At 42.2% G+C, this 15,705-nt stretch overlaps 1 pseudogene across 1 annotated transcript in view; it reads right to left on the reverse strand.

The window, feature by feature from the left end:
• Positions 1-3,746: 3,746 nt before the first annotated feature.
• Positions 3,747-15,705, reverse strand: part of LOC110487979 (raftlin-like) — a 57,713-nt pseudogene continuing 45,754 nt past the window's right edge. Inside the window, exons 9-10 of the transcript XR_016493515.1 lie at positions 15,701-15,705; positions 3,747-7,260 (exon numbers count right to left, since the gene is read on the reverse strand). The exon at positions 15,701-15,705 is cut by the window's right edge and continues 71 nt beyond it. The product of XR_016493515.1 is annotated as a raftlin-like (transcript). The remainder of the gene's footprint in view (positions 7,261-15,700) is intronic.

The following is a 15,705-nucleotide window of genomic DNA, read 5'->3' on the forward strand; positions in this document are numbered from 1 at the left end:
TTCAGCACTCTTTCTAGAGCAGGGAGCATGAACATCCAGTGAACATTGCTGTTTCCTAAAATGTTATGGTACTCCTGGCCAACAAACTCACAGAAGCCCTTTAGTCTTTCTACTAGAACGGTGAAAATATGAACATATTCCAAATATGTTTGTGAGCAGGTACTCGACATCATATCCAAAGCTGTTCTGGCCGTGTTATGAATGACGTGGGCAGGACAACCTAAGCCAATCACCTCTCACTGCAGAGCATTTTTAACTTTGGCATGGACATTGACCCTCCCCAGCCTATTCAGTCCCCCAAAGTTGGTATTTGTTGTCAGCAGAGGATGTTTTCCAGGTTACATTTTTTGATGACCACCAGGACCTCAGCTGCAATTTTCTCTGCTGTTTCTCCAATTCAACAAAATCAAGCAGTTTTGTTTCCACAGATGTGCTGCCATCATTTATCTTACATATGACTACTATTGGCAGCAGCTTTACATGTCCATGAATGGACACATCAATGGACAGGGACACAAATTCAACCTGGTCTAGGTCCTGTGTTACCAAAGTAGTTGCCCATGTTACTAACACGTTACTCACTATGGCGTCACATTTTGTCCTAGCACATGTACACTTTGGCTCATAAAGTTTCCGTGGCAGTTGTGCTGTGCAGTCCATAGATCTGTAACTATGATTGGGTCACATAGTGTGGTATGCAAAGACACCCTCCTGCACAGCTAAACCATATTCTTCTTGGGAAGGCTCTACCTTCTTGCAGAATGTGGTGACAGAGGGCATACCAACACGGCCAATCCGAGAGGCTTTATGCTTTTTCGTCTGCTGATGTTCTACCACTGCCGTTCTTCTCCGGCTGCCAATTGAAAGGGAGGAACTACAAAGGGTGCAGTGAACCATTTTATCGTCTTGACCTGAGCGTATAAATGGAAATTCTGATGTTTTTCATAAAGTGCATTTCCGTTTCTTGGGAAGAGTCATTGTATCTCCCCTGTCTGTTCTTCACTCTCCTTACTCTCAACTTTTTCTTCTCCTCTTTTCTTCACTTGTCTTCCTTTCCTTCTTCACCTTTCCACCTCACTCTTCTACACCCTCCTTGCTTCACTCTTTTTACTCCCTTAATGTTTCCTTCTCCTTCCTCTCCAATCAGTATTAATACATACTTCTTTGGTTAGATTCCCATTGCTTGCCTCATTTCTGTATTTTATCTCAAAAACATTGTTAGGAATAATAAATTGGCAGGCTCTGTAATCATATCTTTACCTTTCCCCCTCTGTCTCCTTCACTCTTCTTCCTATCCAGTCTTCCTCTTCTCCTTCCGCTCCACTGCTAATGTTATCCATGAACATTTCTAACTATATTTTCACACTACTTATTATAATGCCAAACCATTGAAATTGTAACCTACAAAAATATTCCCAGAATGAATTGTGCATTAATTTAATACAATCATATTTTCAAAATAGCCCGTCCACTGCATGTTTACATGTGAACGTTTTTTAACCTAGCTATAACAGTAGCTAGCTAACGTTAGCTAGCATAACCTATTTAAAACCTTATAGAGCAGATTATCTATCTACAGTGCCTTGCGAAAGTATTCGGCCCCCTTGAACTTTGCGACCTTTTGCCACATTACAGGCTTCAAACATAAAGATATAAAACTGTATTTTTTTGTGAAGAATCAACAACAAGTGGGACACAATCATGAAGTGGAACGACATTTATTGGATATTTCAAACTTTTTTAACAAATCAAAAACTGAAAAATTGGGTGTGCAAAATTATTCAGCCCCTTTACTTTCAGTGCAGCAAACTCTCTCCAGAAGTTCAGTGAGGATCTCTGAATGATCCAATGTTGACCTAAATGACTAATGATGATAAATACAATCCACCTGTGTGTAATCAAGTCTCCGTATAAATGCACCTGCACTGTGATAGTCTCAGAGGTCCGTTAAAAGCGCAGAGAGCATCATGAAGAACAAGGAACACACCAGGCAGGTCCGAGATACTGTTGTGAAGAAGTTTAAAGCCGGATTTGGATACAAAAATATTTCCCAAGCTTTAAACATCCCAAGGAGCACTGTGCAAGCGATAATATTGAAATGGAAGGAGTATCAGACCACTGCAAATCTACCAAGACCTGGCCGTCCCTCTAAACTTTCAGCTCATACAAGGAGAAGACTGATCAGAGATGCAGCCAAGAGGCCCATGATCACTCTGGATGAACTGCAGAGATCTACAGCTGAGGTGGGAGACTCTGTCCATAGGACAACAATCAGTCGTATATTGCACAAATCTGGCCTTTATGGAAGTGGCAAGAAGAAAGCCATTTCTTAAAGATATCCATAAAAAGTGTCGTTTAAAGTTTGCCACAAGCCACCTGGGAGACACACCAAACATGTGGAAGAAGGTGCTCTGGTCAGATGAAACCAAAATTGAACTTTTTGGCAACAATGCAAAACGTTATGTTTGGCGTAAAAGCAACACAGCTCATCACCCTGAACACACCATCCCCACTGTCAAACATGGTGGTGGCAGCATCATGGTTTGGGCCTGCTTTTCTTCAGCAGGGACAGGGAAGATGGTTAAAATTGATGGGGAGATGGATGGAGCCAAATACAGGACCATTCTGGAAGAAAACCTGATGGAGTCTGCAAAAGACCTGAGACTGGGACGGAGATTTGTCTTCCAACAAGACAATGATCCAAAACATAAAGCAAAATCTACAATGGAATGGTTAAAAAATAAACATATCCAGGTGTTAGAATGGCCAAGTCAAAGTCCAGACCTGAATCCAATCGAGAATCTGTGGAAAGAACTGAAAACTGCTGTTCACAAATGCTCTCCATCCAACCTCACTGAGCTCGAGCTGTTTTGCAAGGAGGAATGGGAAAAAATGTCAGTCTCTCGATGTGCAAAACTGATAGAGACATACCCCAAGCGACTTACAGCTGTAATCGCAGCAAAAGGTGGCACTACAAAGTATTAACTTAAGGGGGCTGAATAATTTCACGCCCAATTTTTCAGTTTTTGATTTGTTAAAAAAGTTTGAAATATCCAATAAATGTCGTTCCACTTCATGATTGTGTCCCACTTGTTGTTGATTCTTCACAAAAAAATACAGTTTTATATCTTTGTTTGAAGCCTGAAATGTGGCAAAAGGTCGCAAAGTTCAAGGGGGCCGAATAATTTCGCAAGGCACTGTATGGCCGGATGTGATACAGCCTGGATTCGAACCAGGGACTGTAGTGACGCCTCTTGCACTGAGATGCAGTGCCTTAGACTGCTGCGCCACTCGGGAGCAAATCAAGAATCCAATCACTATCAGGGACAGTCAGAATGTGGACAAGATCAGGACACATTGTTAGTGCCAGGTATAAAGGGGCTAGAGAGATCATCACACTAGCAATATAGTATTTATAGAAAGGGAAAACTGTAGACCTTAAAACATATCTCCCACAAATGTCCCCTTATCCCTTCTCTCTTCCGTTCACTTGCACACACATCACAACTTCAATCACACACTCATACAGGCCTGAAATCACACACGTCTCACATGCACAAATGAGTTTGCGTACAGGGGCAGAGGGGATCTCCCATGGTGCACTGTAATGGAACCTCTAGGTGGTGCCTGATTGGTCCATAGCATGACGTCTGAGTTTTTGCTCCTCAGAGGTGGGGAGACTGAGGGGATTACACAGACAGCAGTATCATTGGAATGCAGGGTGAAATAAAATAAAAGTCCACATATTGTTTTGAGAACTGTTTATTCCTCCTGTTTGTCTGTCAGGAGGTTAAATCCCAAATAGCACCCTATTCCCTACATAGTGTACTGCTTTTGACCAGCCCTATGGGAATATGTTTCCAATTGGGATACTACCAAAGACTTGCTTACCACACCACACCACTCACACAACACACTTCCAGAGCAGGAAGTATTCCTAAAACGTACTCCGTAAATCCCTTCCGTAAAGCATAATCACTGACCTGACACAACATGATAGGTGAACGCTATGCAGTGGAACCATGACACCTATCTAATCATGATATGCAGATTAGGTATTCACTCAGGGCCATAGACCTTGGCTATAATGGGTTAAATAGAGAAGTAGAGTATCTACTCAAATGTACAGTATTCTTTGATACATATAGATCTATAAACAGCGATCCATAGTTAGGAGAAAAACATTGATGTTACCATGGCAATTAAGGCTCTTACCTCAAAATCCTGACCTACATTATGTGCGCATTCTCATTGGCCATTACATGAACCAATGACACTGGACAAAAGCAGATGCATAACAACTGTACAAATGCACGTCCATACAGTGGGGCAAAAAAGTATTTAGTCAACCACCAATTGTGCAAGTTCTCCCACTTAAAGATGAGAGAGGCCTGTAATTTTCATCATAGGTACACTTCAACTATGACAGACAAAATGAGAAAAGAAAATCCAGAAAATCACATTGTAGGATTTTTAATTTATTTATTTGCAAATTATGGTGGAAAATAAGTATTTGGTCAAAAAACAAAAGTTTATCTCAATACTTTGTCATTGCCAACAAAGGGTATATAACAGAGGTCAAATGTTTTCTGGAAGTCTTCACAAGGTTTTCACACACTGTTGCTGGTATTTTGGCCCATTCCTCCATGCAGATCTCCTCTAGAGCAGTGATGTTTTGGGGCTGTTGCTGGGCAACATGGACTTTCAACTCCCTCCAAAGATTTTCTATGGGGTTGAGATCTGGAGACTGGCTAGGCCACTCCAGGACCTTGAAATGCTTCTTACGAAGCCACTCCTTCGTTGCCCGGGCGGTGTGTTTGGGATCATTGTCATGCTAAAGACCCAGCCACGTTTCATCTTCAATGCCCTTGCTGATGGAAGGAGGTTTTCACTCAAAATCTCATGATACATGGCCCCATTCATTCTTTCCATTACACGGATCAGTCGTCCTGGTCCCTTTGCAGAAAAACAGCCCCAAAGCATGATGTTTCCACCCCCATGCTTCACAGTAGGTATGGTGTTCTTTGGATGCAACTCAGCATTCTTTGTCCTCCAAACACGACGAGTTGAGTTTTTACCAAAAAGTTATATTTTGGGTTTCATCTGACCATATGATATTCTCCCAATCTTCTTCTGGATCATCCAAATGCTCTCTAGCAAACTTCAGACGGGCTTGGACATGTACTGGCTTAAGCAGGGGGACACGTCTGGCACTGCAGGATTTGAGTCCCTGGCGGCGTAGTGTGTTACTGATGGTAGGCTTTGTTACTTTGGTCCCAGCTCTCTGCAGGTCATTCACTAGGTCCCCCCGTGTGGTTCTGGGATTTTTGCTCACCGTTCTTGTGATCATTTTGACCCCACGGGGTGAGATCTTGCGTGGAGCCCCAGATCGAGGGAGATTATCAGTGGTCTTGTATGTCTTCCATTTCCTAATAATTGCTCCCACAGTTGATTTCTTCAAACCAAGCTGCTTACCTATTGCAGATTCAGTCTTCCCAGCCTGGTGCAAGTCTACAATTTTGTTTCTGGTGTCCTTTGACAGCTCTTTGGTCTTGGCCATAGTGGAGTTTGGAGTGTGACTGTTTGAGGTTGTGGACAGGTGTCTTATATACTGATAACAAGTTCAAACAGGTGCCATTAATACAGGTAACGAGTGCAGGACAGAGGAGCCTCTTAAAGAAGAAGTTACAGGTCTGTGAGAGCCAGAAATCTTGCTTGTTTGTAGGTGACCAAATACTTATTGTCCACCATAATTTGCAAATAAATTCATTAAAAATCCTACAATGTGATTTTCTGGATTTTTTCCCCTAATTTTGTCTGTCATAGTTGAAGTGTACCTATGATGAAAATTACAGTCCTCTCTCATCTTTTAAGTGGGAGAACTTCCCCCACTGTATATTAATGCCTAATACGCTAGTACATTACAACACTCTGGGGTGATGTTTGCCATAGGTACAGATCTAGGATCAGCTTCCCTGCCCCAATCCTAATCTTCACCATTGGTGGAGGAAATTTTAAACTGACCCAATATCAGTGTCTAGGGGCAACTTCACCCTACTCCACATGACAACATCTGAGGCAACAGGTCAAATGTGTGCCTTGAAGGCTGATTGAAGTCGTTACATGTTGGAAGCAGTCCATATGAACATACACAGATCCATATGGAAATCTATATATGACAATAACAGGAATATAAAGGCTAAACTAAATCACCATACTGGTAAGTTCCTTGGTTTCCATCGATGAGCTAGTTCTTAGAATATACACACAGTTCTTCATCTTCTGTTATACTGTATATTTATTATCCTGGTACTAAATAGTTTGAAATGTTACAACTTGTGCAAGCCTGCCTAGAGTGTCATGTGGGCTGGGTTTGGAAATAGTCCATTGGTTCCATCCAGGCAATGCACCATGCAAACTCAAATACTATTTGAAACTAGGCCAGGGCCTGTATACACAAAGTGTCTCACAGTAGGAGTGCTGATCTAGAATCAGTTACCCCTGCTTATTCATTTTGATTTAGGAGATAGAACTGAACCTAGATCATGGGGCATTCATTACGTCCTTTAACAGAAACCGTTTAAGAACCAAATGGAAGCAAACTGAGCAAGTGGAATGAAATGGGGAGGGACCTACCTGATTTTGTCCAATAGAAACTCCGTTGCAAAACATTTTCCGTTTGGAGCAAACAATTTCTGTTTGCAAGATGTTTAGCAACAGATGAAATGTTTTGCAACAGAATCCTCATAATGAATACACCCCAGCACTACTCCTCTGACACTTTATTGTGCACGGATTCTATCTGTCAGTTCTTAATTAACATACTCCAGAAAACAGCGCTCTTTCACTCAGCTGCTGTGTGATTTCCTCTGACTTCACTTCATCATTCTTCTGATTGACATCCGCAAACCTAACAGCCTTCTCCTGTCTGGCCAATGGGACTTTGCCCTTCTCCCGCTCTACTTCCTGGTTGAAGTCTGTGGCCACACCCTCTGTACTCTGCGGGAAGTCTTCTTGAGATTCTGTCTCACACTCTCTCTCCTCCTCTTCTCTCTTGAGTCTTCCTCTCTCTACGGTGCTCCCTTTCTCATTTCTGTTGTTGTCCCAGTTTCTTCTCGCTTTGCTCTCCTCCTCTTCCGTGTTCCTCTTCTGTTCATCCATCCCTCTCTCCATCACTGGGGACATGTTCTTTCTCTCCTCTTTCAGCATTTCTCCGGCAGAGTTTTTCTTCGCCTTGTTCCGACCCCTGAGGTTCAACTTCTGAAAGAGACATTTTAAAGAGATACTTTTTTTCTTTCTTTAAACTCGGTCTTCAGACACCTGACAAAACACTACAAACTCTATCTCGGTAATGCTTCTCTCTTGGACAGTTAACTGCAAATAATTGACCAAATCTCTTTTGGACTGTAATGTACTAATAAATGCCTATTATTAGACAATATAACTGTCCCTCTGAGCGTTAACAGTACCAGAGTAGAACTATATCAGCTGGGTTATCTACCGGTATATTTAGAAGTGACACCAATTGTGACACAGCATTGTGTAGGTCGAGAGAGAGTGAGAGAGTGAGTGTGAGAGAGAGAGAGAGAGAGAGAGAGAGAGAGAAACCAGTGAAGAACAAACACCATTAGAAGTACAACCTATACTTGTTTTTTATTTTCCCTTTAGTATTTTAACTATTTGCACATCTTTACAACACTATATAGACATAATGACATTTGAAATGTCTCTATTCCTTTGGAACATTTGTGAGTGTAATATTTCCTGTTAATTTTTGATAGTTTATTTCACTTTTGTTTATCTATTTCACTTGCTTTGGCAATGTAAACATATATTTCCCATACCAATAAAGCCCCTTGAATTGAATTAAATTGAGAGGGAGAGCGAATAAGCAGATGAGCTCCTGCATTTTTCAGCGTGTTTTCAGAAAAATATAGATTTAGAGTTAGATAAACTTGGATTTTTCTACAAGGACAGACACAGGATACTACCCTGCACAACACAACCTTTACTCCAAATCAAAACTCCGAACCTACAACCTGATTTTGGACTAAATTACCGGAAGGATTCCTACTATCAAAGATTTTTATTCGCAAGGACTACACAGCAAATGCTCTGGCAAACAAACGACCTGCAAAAGAAGCACAACAGAAATCTGAAAATACCATCCAACCTGGAACTGAGTGAGTAATGTTTAGTCTGAAGCTACTTTTAAAGCCAAGAAGGAAAATAAATTACAATAATATATTTTACTTTATAAGGACTGAATGCTAAATTAAGGCTACCAAGCTTGCTAGGAAAGAACATTTCTGACTGCAACTTCAATTAGCACTGAGGTGTGAAGTGAGAGGTGTCAAAGCCCTTGAGCCTAACAATATCAGGAGTGTGTCTGCACTCTGGACTGTGGTGAGACAGCTTCAACAGGAGAAAGAGCAGGAGGGGAAGAAGGAGGCCCAGCTGCAGTCGTACGGTAATTTGGTAAAAAGCCAATTTGATCAGGACATTGTTTTCACTCACAGCCTCCCCCACCCAAATGCAGAGGTCTTTGAAGCTCCCTCCCCCTGTAGAGGTCATTACAATACAGTACCCCCTGGATGTAAAAAACGAGAAGGCACGAAAAAAGTACAAAAATAAGCTCCTTATGGAAAATCAAGAGACACTTTTTGCTGACTGGTATAAAAATGGGAACACTTCCACTAGGACCATCCCCTGGCATGGAGCAGTGCTATATTAACACTGTTAACTTCACTAGGGTAGGGGGCAGCATTCTGAATTTTGGATGAAAAGCGTGCTCAACTTAAACTGCCTGCTACTCAGGCCCAGAAGATAGGATATGCATATAATTAGTAGATTTGGATAGAAAACACTCTAACACTCTAAAATAATGTCTGTGAGTATAACAGAACTGATATGGCAGGTGAAAACCCGAGGAAAATCCAACCAGGAAGTACTATTATTTTGAAAGGCTGTTTTTCCATTGAAAGCCTATCCACCATACAAAGACTTAGGACCTAGTTCACAATCTCTATGGCTTCCTCTACATGTGGCCAGTCTTTAGGCATTGTTTCAGGCTTTTACTCTGAAAAATGAGGGAGACACAGCACTTTCGATCAGTGGCCAGTGGAAATTTCCATTCATCAGCCATGCGCCCTGATCGGGAACGCGCCTTTCTTGTTTCTCCTTTCCTATTGACGAAGCTTTTGTCCTGTTGAAATATTATTGATTATTTATGACAAAAGCAACTGGAGGATTGATTTTAAACATCGTTTGGCATGTTTCTACTAACTTTTATTGTACTTTTAAAAAACTTTTCGTCTGTAATTAGTGCACGCGCCTTAAACATTCGGATTATTGGACAAAACGCGCGAACAAAAAGGAGGTATTTGGTCATAAAGAGGGACATTATCGAACAAAACAAACATTTATTGTCTAACATGGAGACCTGGGAGTGCCACCAGATGAAGATCATCAAAGGTAAGTGATTCATTTTAATGCTATTTCTCACTTATGTGACACTCTCCTTGGCTGGAAAATGGCTGTATGGTGGCTGTATGGGTTTCTGTGGCCAGGTGCAGACCTAACATAATTGCAAAGTGTGCTTTCTCCGTAAAGCCTTTTTGAAATCTGACACAGCGGTTGCATTAAGGAGAACTTTATCTTTATTTGTATGTTTAACACTTGTATCGTTTATCAATGTTTATGATGAGTATTTCCTTAATTTGATGTGGCTCTCTGCACTTTCACCGGATGTTTGTTTGAGACAATGCATTTCTGACCATAACGCGCCAATGTAAACTGAGATTTTTGGATATAAATATGAACTTTATCGAACAAAACATACATGTATTGTGTAACATGAAGTCCTATGAGTGTCATCTGATGAAGTTCATCAAAGGTTAGTGATTCATTTTATCTCTATTTCTGCGATGGGTGGATGGGTGGAAACGATGGGTGGAAACTCAGGATACTAGACAACAAGGACTCTGAGTTACCTAATGTCAACCTGTACAAGTCTGGAACAGTATTGGTACAGGGCAACCCCAAAAAGTTTCCTCTGGACTTTCACATAATCAAACCGGAGAAGCTCTCTCTTTAGAATGATACCCCCACCCCAAGCATGTCAGACCAGACCTCTTCATTAAACAACCTCACAGACTAACAACACCACTACCTCACTGAAATGAAGGATAAATTCACACAGCTGGAGGTATGGCAGTTGGAGCTGGAACAGCAGGTGAACACACTCCAGTCAGCACAGACCCAGACAACAGTCCAGCACAACACCACCACCTCAACCAGACCTTGAGACCTGGAAGGGGAGAGAGATATGACTGCACTCTGGACTGTGGTGAGACAACTTCAACAGGAGAAAGAGCAGGAGTGGAAGAAGGAGGCCCAGCGGCAGGAGAAGATGAGAGCAGAGCAGGAGAAGAACAGTGCACTAGAGGAGAAGGTGGGAAAGATGACATGTAACAGAACAACCCAATAGAGAGCTGGCCACCCCCGCAGAGAAGCCAGAACCACAGCCCACCTCAGATCCTGACCAAAGTCTTGACAACACAGCAGGACAGTCCACCCCAGACCATAGCCTCGAAACCACAGCAGAACAGTCCACCCCAGACCATAGCCTCGAAACCACAGCAGGACAGTCCACCCCAGACCATAGCCTCGAAACCACAGCAGGACAGTCCACCCCAGACCATAGCCTCGAAACCACAGCAGAACAGTCCACCCCAGACCATAGCCTCGAAACCACAGCAGAACAGTCCACCCCAGACCATAGCCTCGAAACCACAGCAGGACAGTCCACCCCAGACCATAGCCTCGAAACCACAGCAGGACAGTCCACCCCAGACCATAGCCTCGAAACCACAGCAGGACAGTCCACCCCAGACCATAGCCTCGAAACCACAGGCGGATTAACAAAATGCTAAGCTGTGTTTTGCTATATTGCACTTGTGATTTCATAAATATAAATATTTTTAGTAATCATTATTTGAATGTGGCGCTCTGCAATTCAGAGGTTGTTGATGACAATTATGACCATGTCCACCTATAACAGTGCCCACCTTCGCCAGGACCCTAAAGGACATCGCCCTCAACCGCAGCCCCAACACCTCACACAGGAGCAACAGATCAACAGACACCCCGCTCAGACCAGCGAGACACTCTTCCAGACCAGAGGGACCCCCCCCAGACCTACACAGAGGATCCACGCCGAGAGGGCCCACATTCAGACCACAACACCCCCAGCCACATCCACACCACCACCAATCAATATCCCCCCAAACCAACCATGCCCACACCCCATATAGCTCAACTCAGACCTATGCCCCTCCAGCCCACCCCATGCCCTCCACTCCCACAAAGAGGGCCTCAACATGAAAGTCACACATACGCCCAGGCCATGAGCAGGCAAACAGGCCCAACTCTCATTCTTACTCTGGCCCAAGCCAATCGCATGTATCAGATACTTAGCAGGCTCTGCTCACACTTACTGGTCTGAGGCCAAACCACACGACTAACAACATTGGACACTATGAAACACAATGCCTTCACTATCTCAGCTGGTAGTCCTATCCACCAAACTACCAGGAGTAAAACAGGGAAGGAAGGGACTCAGGGGGTATGCTAATTTGGTATAGAGCAGACCTAACTCACTATTAAATTCATCAAAAAAGGAACATTTTACATTTGGCTAGAAATTCAAAAGGAAACGATCTCAACAGAGAAAAATGTCTTACCTATATCCCCCCACGAGAATCCCCATACATTAAAGAAGACAGCTTCTCCATCCTGGAGGGGGAAATCAATCATTTCCAGGCCCTGGGACATGTACTAGTCTGTTGCGACCTAAATGCCAGAACTGAACAAGAACCTGACACCCTCAGCACACAGGGGGACAAACACCTACCTGGAGGTGACAGCATTCCCTCCCCCATATTACCCCCTAGGCACAACTACGATAACATAACCAACAAAAACGTGTCACAACCTCTTCAGCTCTTTTGCACGCTGGGTATGTACATAGTCAATGGTAGGCTTTGAGGGGACTCCTACAGTAGGAACACCTATAGTTAATCTCTTGGCAGTAGTACTGTAGACTACTTTATCACTGACCTCAACCCAGAGTCTCTCAGAGCATTCAGTCAGCCCACAGACACCCCTATCAGATCACAGCAAAATCACATTACCTGAACAGAGCAATACTCAATCATGAGGCATCAAAGCCAAAACGAACTGAATAATATTAAGAAATGTTATATATGGAAGGAATGTAGTGTAGAAACCTACCCAAAAATAATTAGGCAACAACAAATTCAATCCCTTTTAGACAACTTCCTGGACAAAACGTTTCACTGTAATAGTGAAGATGTAAACTTGGCAGTAGAAAACCTAAACAGTATATTTGACCTCTCAGCTTCCCTATCAAATCTAAAAATGTTGAGCAGAAAACCTTAGAAAATTAACAACAATGACAAATGGTTTGATGAAAAATGCAAAAACCGAAGAAAGAAATTGAGGAACCTATCCAATCAAAAACACACAGACCAAGAAAACCTGAGCCTACGCCTTCACTATGGCGAATCACTAAAACAATACAGAAATACACTACGGAAAAAGAAGGAACAGCACGTCAGAAATCAGCTCAATGAAATTGAAGAATCCATAGACTCAAAACACTTCTGGGAAAGTTGGAAAAAAAAAACACTAAACAAACAACAGTCTCAATGACAACAGTGAAGAGGCGACTCTGGGATGCTGGCCTTCTAGGCAGAGTTCCTCTGTCCAGTGTCTGCTCTTTTGCCCATCTTAATCTTTTCTTTTTATTGGCCAGTCTGAGATATGGCTTTTTCTTTGCAACTCTGCTTAGAAGGCCAGCATCCCGGAGTTGCCTCTTCACTGTTGACGTTGAGACTGGTGTTTTTGAGGGTACTATTTAATGAAGCTGCCAGTTGAGCACTTGTGAGGCATCTGTTTCTCAAATTAGACACTCTAATGTACTTGTCCTTTTGCTCAGTTGTGCACCGGGGCCTCCCACTCCTTTCTATTCTGGTTAGAGCCAGTTTGCGCTGTTCTGTGAAGGGAGTAGAACACAGAGTTGTACGAGATCTTCAGTTTCTTGGCAATTTCTTGCATGGAATAGCCTTCATTTCTCAGAACAAGAATAGACTGACGAGTTTCAGAGGAAAGGTTTTTGTTTCTAGACATTTTGAGCCTGTAATTGAATCCACAAATGCTGATGCTTCAGATACTCAACTAGTCTAAAGAATGCCAGTTCTATTGCTTCTTTAATCGTCACGACAGTTTTCAGTTGTGCTAACATAATTGCAAAATGGTTTTCTAATGATTAATTAGCCTTTTAAAATGATAAACTTGGATTAGCTAACACAACGTGCCATTGGAACACAGGAGTGATGGTTGCTGATAATGGGCCTCTGTACGCCTATGTAGATATTCCATAAAACATCTGCAGGATTTACAACACGAACAATGTCTATACTGTATTTCTGATCAATTTGATGTTATTTTAATGGACAAAAAATAGATTTTCTTTCAAAAACAAGGACATTTCTAAGTGACAGTCAGTCTGCAGCACCCGGCCTCACCCTACTAGAATCTGAAGTAAAATGTCTACTGATTATCTGGTGCTTCTGTCCCCAACTAAGGAGGGCCTACAGCAGCACCTAGATCTTCTGCACAGATTCTGTCAGACCTGGGACCGGACAGTAAATCTCAGTAAGGCAAAAATAATGGTGTTCCAAAAAGGGTCCAGTTGACAGGACCACAAATACAAATTCAATCTAGACACCGTTGCTCTAGAGCACACAAAAAAGTATACATACCTCGGCCTAAACATCAACGCCACAGGTAACTTCCACAAATCTGTGAACGATCTAAGAGACAAGGCAAGGAGGGCCTTCTATGCCATCAAAAGGAATGTGTGCATTTTATTTAACTAGGCAAGTCAGTTAAGAACAAATTCTTATTTACAATGAAGGCCTACACCGGCCAAACCCGGACGACGCTTGGCCAATTGTGCGCCGTCCTACGGGACTCCTAATCACGGCCGGATGTGATGCAGTCTGGATTCAAAGCAGGTACTGCAGTGACGCATCTTGCACTGAGATCCAGTGTCTTAGACGACTGCGCCACTCAGGACAACATTCAACATGCCAATTAGGATCTGGCAAAAAATACTACAATTAGTTATAGAACCCATTGCCATTTATGGTTGTGAAGTCTGGAGTCCGCTCACCGAACAAGAACTCACATAATGGGACCCACACCAAATTGAGACTGCATGTAGAATTCTGCAAAAATATCCTCTGTGTACAATGTCAAACACCAAATAATGCATGCAGAGCAGAATTAGGCTGATACCCGTTAATTATCAAAATCCAGAAAAGAGCAGTTAAATTCTATAAGAAGCGATTCACAAACCTTCCATAACAAAGACATCACCTACAGAGAGATGAACCTGGAGAAGAGTCCCCTAAGCAAGCTGATCCTGGGGATCTGTTTGCAAACACAAACAGACCCCACAGAGCACCAGGACAGCAACACAATTAGACCCAACCAAATCATGGGAAAACTAAAAGATAATTACTTGACACATTGGAATTAATTAACAACAAAAAAAGAGCTAACTAGAATGCTATTTGGCCCTAAACAGAGAGTACACATTAGCAGAATACCTGACCACAGTGACTGACCCAAAATTAAGGAAATATTTTACTATGTACAGACTCAGTGAGCATAGCCTTGCTATTGAGAAAGGCCACCATAGGCAGACCTGACTCTCAAGAGAAGACAGGCTATGTGCACACTGCCCACAAAATTAGGTGGAAACTGAGCTGCACTTCCTAACCTCCTGATGTATGACCATATTAAAGACACATAATTTTCTCAGGTTACACAGACACACAAAGAATTCGAAAACAAACCCAAATTTGATAAACTCCCATATCTATTGGGTGAAATACCATAGTGTGCAATATTTGTGACCTGTTGCCACAAGAAAAGGGCAACCAGTGAAGAACAAACACCATTGTAAATACAACCCGTATTTATGTTTATTTATTTTCCCTTTTGTACTTTAACTATTTGCACATAATATGACATTTGAAATGTCTTTATTCTTTTGGAATTTTTGTGAGTGTAATGTTTACTGTTACATTTTTATTGTTTATTTCACTTGTTTATTATCTACTTTACTTTCTTTGCCAATGTAAACATATGTTTCCCATGCCAATAAAGACCTTTGATTTGAATTTAAATGAATTGAGTGAAAGAGAGAGTGAAAGAGAGAGAGGGAGAGTGAGTGAAAGAGAGAGGGAGAGTGAGTGAAAGAGAGAGAGGGAGAGTGAGTGAAAGAGAGAGAGTGAAAGAGAGAAAGAGGGAGAGGGAAAGCGAGAGAGAGAGAGAGGGAGAGTGAGTGAAAGAGAGAGAGTGAAAGAGAGAAAGAGGGAGAGGGAAAGAGAGAGTAAAAGAGAGAGAGTGAGTGAAAGAGAGAAAGAGGGAGAGGGAAAGAGAGAGTGAAAGAGAGAGTGAAAGAGAGAAAGAGAGAGAGTGAAAGAGAGAAAGAGGGAAAGAGAGAGAGTGAAATAGAGAAAGAGAGAAAGAGAGAGAGAGAGAGAGTAAAAGAGAGAGTAAAAGAGAGAGATAAAGAGAATCAGGAAAAAGGATGGTGAGGAACCTTGA

Source organism: Oncorhynchus mykiss, chromosome 30, assembly GCF_057628025.1.
Source record: "Oncorhynchus mykiss isolate SJ-2025 chromosome 30, ASM5762802v1, whole genome shotgun sequence".
NCBI lineage: Eukaryota > Metazoa > Chordata > Actinopteri > Salmoniformes > Salmonidae > Oncorhynchus > Oncorhynchus mykiss.